At 35.7% G+C, this 9,735-nt stretch overlaps 1 pseudogene; it reads right to left on the bottom strand.

Moving 5' to 3' along the window:
- Nucleotides 1–47: 47 nt before the first annotated feature.
- LOC123380806 lies at nucleotides 48–1,004 on the bottom strand (annotated as a pseudogene).
- Nucleotides 1,005–9,735: the final 8,731 nt, after the last annotated feature.

The raw sequence follows: 9,735 nt of genomic DNA, 5'->3' as shown, positions 1-9,735 counted from the left end.
CTTCTGATTCACTGATTCACATTATCACCCTAATCATCTTAACGCAAAAGAGACAGCTTGTTAATTCGCAGCTTTCTATTGCCATGTTGTCTAGGTAGCGATACCAGCTGAAAAAAAAAAATGGGGATACCACTCAGTTGATCCTGGTTATTCCAGGATTTTTGTAAAGTACCTGAGAAAAGTGTGTAGGTAGTGAGGGATCTTAAAATCTAACAATAGTTGACAGATAGCTTCTAATCTTGGTTTTGCATGTGTCAAACCTAAGAATGTTACAGGGATATTCACCTATCTCATGTAAATAGGAGCATTGACAGATAATAAGTATATCCTATCTGCTAAAAGAATTATGATCCTTATAATGCCCATTTTAATTTTTAAAGATTGTAATGGTAATGTATTTCGTTATATAATCTCTTATATACAAAATGTGTTTATTACGATGCTTTCCCACTCATCTCGACTCAGGGTGTTTTTAGTGCTGCTTCTGTCTGAAGGAGCATCCTTCTGTAACTTTTCCTCCTGTAGGTTGGCAGAGGACAGTTGAAAGAGTCAACATACAGACTACCATTTGTGCCTGGCTAAAAATGGTGGTGATTTTATAGTATCCTGGGCATTTCCTGGCCATGAAGTAGGAATCAAGGCTCTGCACCAATTACTTCTTCTTGTGTTTCCTCTTCTCTTCTGGAGAGGGATGGAGGAGATCTTTCTCAAGGGGCATATCTTTGTGGGGAGAGGCATATCCTTGTGGGGAGGGGCATATCCTTGTTGCTGTTGGAAAGGATGTTATACAATCTCTTTGTCACATTAGAGTACTAACAGATTCAAAGCTCAGACAGTGGAGGACAAAAATTCTCAGACTGACACATGAAATCGTATTGATTCAAAGACAGGTCTGAAACTGAAAGATCAGTTTATAGGGTGAAAGGAAAAGAGGAACATACGGAACCAAAATTTGCAGCCAAGGAGGACCCAAGATGTAGAGGTGGCCTGGTAACTGACAGAGATTCCTACAGGCAGGTCAGAACTCATATGCCTAGCAACAACTATCAGAGATTAGTCACTAGGAAACTGGAATCCAAAGTTGGGAAATCCAGTTGCTTTGGTTACAAAAGATACACATAGAAAACCTATAAAACCCTTTGAGGACAGATCTTCATTCATTCATTCAATAAATATATATTAAACACCTATATATGCTAGACACTATTTTAGACACTGGAAAATAAGCAGTGAACAGAACAAGGTTCACTTAACTTGTGTAACTAGCTGGGGAGGGGGAAGGGCAGACGATAAACAGATAAATAAGTAAAATACATAGTTTGCCAAAAGAAGTAAGTTTATGGAGAAAATTTAAGCAGGGAATTTCTGGGTTGCAATTTAAAGCAGACTGATAGAGAAGGCCTCACTGAGAAGACAGCATAGAAGCAAAGACTTGGACTAGTCAAGAGGGAAGAGAATAGTCATGCAAATATCTATGGAACAGCATCCTAGGCAGAGAATACAGCAAATGGAAAGAACTTGAGGCAGGATCCTACCCAGCACATTTGAGGAAAGGTAAGGAGGCCATCATAGTTGGAGCAGAGCGAGGAAGGGGAAAGAGTAGTAGATGATGTCAGAGAAATAAGGAGAGAGACACCAATTGTGTTGGGCTCTGAAGATCATTGTGAGGCCTTTGGCCTTGGAGTAAGATGAGAAACTATCAGAGAGTAGTGAGCAGAGAAAAAGCACAACATGAATTACAATGTAAAAGCATATAACTGACTATTGTTTTGGAATTAGACCCTAAGCGGGCAAATATGGAAGCAAAACCGTTTAGGAAACTATTCCAATAACGCATTTAAGAAAGACAGGCTGGGGTGATGAAGTGAGAAGTGACTGGGATATGGATATATTCTGAAGGTAGAGCCCTCAGGATATGCTAATGGTCTTGACATCAGATGTGAGAGAAAGAATAGAGTCAAAGATGACCCCAAGATTTTTGGCCTAAAAACCTGGAAAATGGAGATGCTCTTGAATGATACAGGGAAGAACGTGGGAGGATCCTTAACCTTCTTTGCATCCACACGTCCTAGCACAAATGCCAAACACATGGGAATGTTCAGTGACTACCAATAATCTAATCTGAATCTCGTTTCTATGTATTTGAGATCAGAGTTGTTCTAGATACAGGACTGACTCGTTGGAGTTACTACACTGGGACTTGGTTCTAGACTCTGGGGCAAGGTTAAAACCATTGGTGTCCTAGAGCCAACTTGTGCTAGCTAGCAAGGACCAACTGCTAAATTTGGCAGGGGAAGGGGGGGGGGCGGATATTGCAAGCCAGGTGTTAAACACAGTTGATTTGTAAACTTACAGCTGGTAACACATTAAAAACAAAGGTAAAAGTACTTAAACTTCATCACTTCCGAATTCTTTTACTACATTTTACTATTATCTGTGCCCTTGAGGTTATTTGTTTGTTGTGTCTGTACAATAGAAATATTATAGAACAGTGCGCTACTGTGCACCTCTTCCCAACTCTGTGTTCAGTGATGTTATGCCGGTAGCTTTAAATTGGCCATGATGTGAGTATTTATGACACAGAAATTGGCAAATGCTACAAATGAGGCATCTCCCCCATCTCTTTCCTGCCCCCAGAGCTGGTTAAACCTATAAGTGGAAATTTAGCCATACCAGCTTTGAAGGCAATGATAGGGGATGAGCAAACTGGTATATATTTTGGAAATATACTGAGGTACAGGCACTGCACACAGAGTATTAGAGAAGTATATAGTATATTATAATACTATTATATAGTATATTATAATACTATATAGTACTATAATACTGTATATTATATATTATAATACTATAATACTATATAGTACTATAATACTATATAATACTATATATTATATACTATATACTGTACTATATTTTATATACTATATAGTATATATTATATATATTATATAATACTATAGTATTATAGTATAGTATAGTATAGTATAGTGTACTATATAGTATAGTATAGTATAGTATAGTATATAGTATAGTGTATGTAGTATATATAGTATAATATAGTATATAGTATAGTATAGTATATAGTATAGCATAGCATAGAATAGTATAGTATAGTATATATTATATACTATATAGTATATAATATTATATAGTATTATAGTAATGGTTATATGAGAGGTTTTTCCTGTTCTGGTGAGGGGGGGTTGGGGACTGAGGAAATTATAGTAGGAGATAGACACACAAGGAAATTCCACATGGGGAAAGAATGGCCTTAATGATTGACCAAACCAGGAATTGCTGAAAGAGATTAGCATCTCCAGTCAATCAATGCCTTAATAGAATAAACCTAGAACAAATTACAAACTATTAACAGAAGAGATTAAAAGCTTTGGACAGCTTATTTGTATATCTGATATTATAAAGGATGAGGAGAAAATGGGGACTAGTCAATGCCATGGAGTAGTGACTGCATATTTGCAAAACTTTCCTGTATTAAGAATCTTATATTTTATTGTGAGGCCTTGTAAAAAAGAAACATCAAGGATACTAAAGACACTGTCTAATTATTCCTATGAGACAGCTAGAAAAGTAGCACAGTTTACTTTAGTTCTTATTTTACAAAGAAGGAAGCTAGAATCCAAGGAATATAATATAAATGAGTTATTGGGGATAACAGAGTGTGACAATTTAGGAGGGAAAAGTATGTGCCTGTGTGTGTTTGTGTGTGTGTGTATAATAGACAACAATGAAAAAGCCCACAGCTTATAGTGACTCATTTTTCAAGAGAAGCAGGAATAAAAATATGTACATTAATTACAAATGTGGCAATTAAGAAAAAAACGTGAAAAAATACAGTAGCTTTGCTATATTATATTCAATTGGTTTTGCCCTTTATCATAATTAAAAAATTTCTCTTCTATTATTTGCATTCTTATTCTCCCAGATCAAGTTTTAAACTCACTGTACTAAAAATAAATAAATAAATAAATAAATAAATAAATCAGTAAGTAAGTAAATAAATAAATAAATATCATTGTACTTGTTCCAAAGACTTTGATAGCAATAAGAGTCATTTTTCCTTTGATAGAATAGTAGTTATTTCCCCACCATTACTGATTACATTACCACTTATTAATTAGGTTAACCAAAAAGAAAGAAGTATATAAAGTTAACTCATGCTATTAAATTCTATAGGATTCTCCAAAGCACTTCTAGGTCTCAGAAGTGAGATGGAAAAAGATTTTTTAAGACTTAGAGTGACAAAAACATCTATGCAAAGTTCTCCCTAGGAGGCTATTTTATGATTTGGAAGGAGAAATATTTCTCTTTGAAGCAAATAAAGGCAAAGAATATAAAACTCAAAGTGATTGAAAATATAGATTTACATGCCTTTGAGTATATTTTATATCTTGTAATAACCTTGCACAATGCTCCTGAAACTGAAGCTTAGCATTATGAACAAATTTAACAATAGTTGCTTGTACTCATTGTTCTAATTCAAGTTTTCTATATATTTTAATTTGCCTAAGTATCACTTAGAGCCTCCTAAAAGTTTAGATTTTCTTTCTCAAATTTATTTATTCTTCAAAAATAATGTAATTCTAAAAAATATACATAAAAATTGAAAGAAGTTGAGAACGTCTGTAATCTAATTACGGTAAATATTTCTTGGTACTTGAAAAAGTGGAATTTGTATTCCTGTGTTCATTTAAGCATTATTCACAATAGCCAAGATATGGAAACAACTTAATGTTCCTTGAGGGATGAATGGGTAAAATGGTGACTATATAATATAGACACTGAAATATTATTAGCCTTAAAGAAAGAAGAAAATCTTGCCATTTGTGACAACATGGATGACCCTGGAGGACCTTATGCTAAGTGAGATATGCCAAAAGCAGAAAGACAAATACTGCGTGACCTCACTTATATGTGGAATCTAATTTAGTTAAACTCATGGAAACAAAGTAGAATGGTGGTTGTTTGGGGCTGCCGTAAGATGGATGGAGGGAGAAATACTGGTCAAGGGATACAAAGTGTCATTTATACAAGATAAAGAAGTTCTAAAGCTCTAATGTACAACAATGTAACTATAGTTAATGTTATCAAATATTTGAAATTTGCTAAGAATGTGGATCGTAAGTGTTGTCACCACACATACATACGAAAAGGTAATAAAATGATAGATATGTAAATTATCTTGGTTGTAGTGATTATTTCACAACGTATACATATATCAAATCAAGTTGCATACCTTAAATATATACAGTTTTCAAATTGTCAATTATACTTCAGTAAAGCTTGGGGGGGACTGAAAATTAAATTCCATTGTCCTAACATGAACTAAGCTTTCATACTTTTATATATATATATATATATATATATATATATATATATTTTTTTTTTTTTTTTTTTTTTTTCCCAGAGAGAGAGAGAGCACACACATGGGGGAGAAGGGCAAAGGGAGAGAGAAAGAGAATCCCAAGCATGCTCCACACTCAGCACAGCGTGGAGCCCATTGTGGGGCTCCATCCCACAAACCTAGGATCATGGCCTGAGCCAAAATTAAGAGTCAGATGCTCAGCCTACTGATCCACCCAGGTACCCCTAAGCTTTCATGCTTTTATTTATTTTTTATTTTTAAAAAATACTTGTTTTGGAGAGAGAGAGACAGAAGGTACATGTGTAAGAGCAGGAGAGGGGGAGGAGCTGGAAGTGAGGGAGACAGAGGATCCAAAGCAGGCTCCACATTGTCAGCACAGAGCCCCATGTAAGGCTCGAACTCACGAGCCGTGAGATCACGACCTGAGCCAAAGTCAGAAGCTTAACCAACTGAGCCACCCAGGCACCCCAAAGCTTTCAGGCTTTGAGATGCTTCTCTACAGGGGTCCACTACACCATCTTCTTTTTAATATACAAGTATAACTCAGATGAAAGGTAGCAGAAATATTCATTTGAAGTATTTTCCTAAGAGATGATGATAATTCTCCAGAGTTTTATCCACAGTTGTGCCTAACAATGTTTAAGTTTCTTTATTATGTGACAAAGGCGTTAGTTCTCCAAAAATAACCAGGAAACTGGCCTTACCCAATAGCAACAGAGCCATTCTTTGTAAATGAGAAGCAGAAGGCATGAGTGGGAACTCACAAAAAACAGATTCATGTGCCCTACATTTCTTTTTCAAAATGATTCTATCAAAGATATTTTATTATAATCTTGGTTTCTGTTATAATTGGTTCCCATTTCAAAAGAAGTTGGCCATGTTGGAAAGAATACCAAGAGTATCCAAGAATTGAGGTGCCTGGGTAGCTCAGCTGATTAAGCATCAGGCCCTATGATTTCAGCACAGGTCATGACCTCATGGTTTGTGAGTTCGAGCCCTGCATCAGACTCCACGCTGATAGTGTGGATCCTGCTTCAGATCCTCTCTCTCTCCCTCTCTCTCTGCCCCTCCTCTGCTCTCTCTCTCAAAAATAAATAAATCAACTTTAAAAACATTTTAAGAGTGTCCAAGAGTTATTAATTTATATTTTACCTCTTGTCATTTATAAAGTCCTTCAGATATGATTTAACTTTCTCATCTTGCTTTTATAAACTTTTGCTATTAAAACACGTCTTCTACCTTTGATTAGTCATATTTCTTTACACTGAATATTTATACATTTTCTAGATCTCTGTAATTACTTGATTTCCGGTCGCTGAGCCTTGCTTTGTTATCTTAACAAAACATGAAGGGTATCTGCTGTGGAACTGGTTTTACTCAGGCCATTGAATAACCACACCCTTATAATTAGAGATTTGGTAGTCACCAGAGACTGGTACAGTCAGTACCAAAATATTATGCCGCAGGCATTTATATAAACACTATTTCTGAATGAATCTGGAAATCAACCAAGAGATTCTACATCCCTATGAAACCAAGAAGCTTAAAATTTGATAAGAAAGATTTCATGGTTACAAAAGTACTACTTTTTATGGTTTCCAGAGCTCAAAGAAAGTCTACTTCCTCCTCCCCCATGTCAACCAATAATTTGCAATTGTCTGAATTATGCTGGGAACAGTTAGAATAAGGGAATTCTTGGGGCACCTGTGTGGCTCAGTAGGTTGACCATCCAACTTTGGCTCAGGTCATAATCTCACAATTCGTGAGTTTGGGCCCCACATCAGGCTCGCTGCTGTCAGCACAGAGCCTGCTTTGGATTTTCTGTCTGCTCTCTCTCTGCCCTGCCCCTGCTCATTCATTCTCTCTCTCTCTCTCTCTCTCTCAAAAATAAATAAACACTAAAAAAAAGAATAGGGATTCTGAAGGAAAAGTGATAAGAAATTAGTAAATGTAAGATTTAGTGCTTTTTCAGAAGACTATCAAATTTTTAAGTGCGATCTACAATAATGGCTAAGTTAACTATAACTTATTTATACAATGGAATATTATACAGTCATTAAAAACAATGAATACATCTGTCTTTATTGACATGCAGAGATATTTGTAACACATAAGTTGGTAAAAAGAGCTTATAAAACATGATGTCACTTTTGTTTAAAATAATAAAAATATAGTACTTGTATATAAGCATGGAAACACATGTATCAAAAATATAGCTTGTGTTGAACTAAATAGAATTTTAGTTTTCTTCAGACTATTTGTATTTTCTGAATTTTTTACAATGTGTATTTTACTACTTTAATTATCAGAAAAGGATATTTCTATTAAAAAATAATATATGAACATATATGAAAAAATAATATATATGAAAATATATAATATATATGAATAATATATATGAAATACATATGAATATATGTATGAAATAATATATATGAATATATATGAAAACAGGTTTTCTCTCTTACTTTCTCCATCTTTCAATTCTGTTTGCCTCTAACTGGCATACTACTATGTACAGGTTTATCTGCACGTACAGATTCTAGTCCCAAAGTGGGAAAGATGAGCATCTCTGGTATCCACAGTTAACTCCAGCAGATAGAGACAATCTTCCCCTATGAGCTCCAGCTAAAAAATCATAGGGCAGACTGATTGGCTTGACTTGGATTGGGAATCAAAATGTGGAGGGGAGTGAGTGGCAGTGAATAGGAGATACAAGTTTCTGATAGGACAGGTTCTGGCCACATTATCTCCCCTATACCCCCTGCTATACCCCAGGAAGAAGAGGGAGTCTGCATTGAGTTGGTTCACAATAGGAAAGAGGAGTTTTATTACCTGAAAAAAGGAGGAGGAAATGATGTTGAAGAGACTAAAATACCATCCATTCTAATACTCATTCGAGACACTTAAAATAATGATAATGAAGTTCTTAAAGAGTTACCACAGGGACACCGAGCTGGCTTAGTTGGGAGAGCATGTGACTCGATCTCAGGGTTGTGAGTTTGAGCCCCATGTTGGGTGTAGAGATTACTTTTAAAAAAAAGAGTTACCACAGTTTTTCAATGTTTGGGAATTGGAAACCACCATTCAATACCTAAACCACAATACTTATTCATTCAATAAATATTCATCAAGTATCTACCAGAAACTTTGTGGTCTATATCTTACTGGAATGGGCAATAAACAAACAAACAAACAAACAAAACAAATAAAATACTCCTGCCCTCAAGGATCTTACATTTTGGATATCAGTAACAACTCTGAAAAATGAGTCTGAAATTGGCCTCTGGCTAGAAATTTTATTGCAGTAGTTGAGATAAAAGAAAACGCAATTTGGCTTTCATATAATTTGTTTTTAACTTGTCTGTGCTAAGATCCTTACTCTTGAAAGAAATTAAGCTGAGTCATGAGATTTAAAAGCAAATGAGAAGAGTATTGACTTTCGATATTGATGGAAAATTACATTATCTAGACGCACCCCAAGGTGTTCTGTAGCATCCTTGAGCTTTAACTTCTGTGTTACCTAACCTGCCCTTACAGTGACACTGGGCAAACCAATCTCATGGTACGTATTCAATTTCACCCAAAAAGTCTTGTTACAGTTGATTGGTAGCAATGAGCAAACTTCTTTTTACAGGTCAATAGGTTCAAGTATATGAATCAGAGCAAGGTATTCTTGTTCTGTTTTGTGTCTTGTTAGTGTTTATCTCCTATAGGCTGCATGTCTGTGTCCCCATCTCCCCCAAATTCATATGTTGAAACCTAATCCCCAATGTGGTGGTACTTCAAGATGGGGCCTTTGGAGGGTGGTTAAGTCATGAAGGTGGAGACCCCATGTATGGGATCGGTGTCCTTATAAAAGAGACCCCAGAGATCTCCCTTGCTCCTTCTGCCATGTGAGGACACAGCGAAAAGATAGAGAGCAATCGATGAACCAGGAAGTGGCCTTTACCAGACGCTAAATCTGCCAATCTCCAGAACTGTGAGAAAAAAATTTTTGTTGTTTAAGTTACCCAATCTATGATATTTTGTTATAGCAGACCTAACAGACTCAGACATTACTCTTGGTATAGCAAACACCTAACACTGAATTTAGAAAGCTTTGGAAGGAGAACAAAAGCAAGTTTTGGCAAATGTATCTTCATGCTTCTTTTTTTTTTTTTTTAAACCTTGAAGAACATAACAATTATAACTCCCTAACACAGTGATTCTCAACTTTGACCACACATTAGAATCACCTTTTAAAAAATACTGGTATGGGGGTGAGGGGGGTGGTAGAGGGTGGGGATAGGGCATTGATAATCCTATAAAAAGTACTGTAGGTGATTTTAATATGCAGATAGGGTTGA

The sequence above is a fragment of the Felis catus genome, chromosome D2, assembly GCF_018350175.1.
Source record: "Felis catus isolate Fca126 chromosome D2, F.catus_Fca126_mat1.0, whole genome shotgun sequence".
Classification (NCBI taxonomy): domain Eukaryota; kingdom Metazoa; phylum Chordata; class Mammalia; order Carnivora; family Felidae; genus Felis; species Felis catus.
Note: the sequence above shows the minus strand (reverse complement) of the source record. Positions and strands in the feature narration are given on the sequence as shown.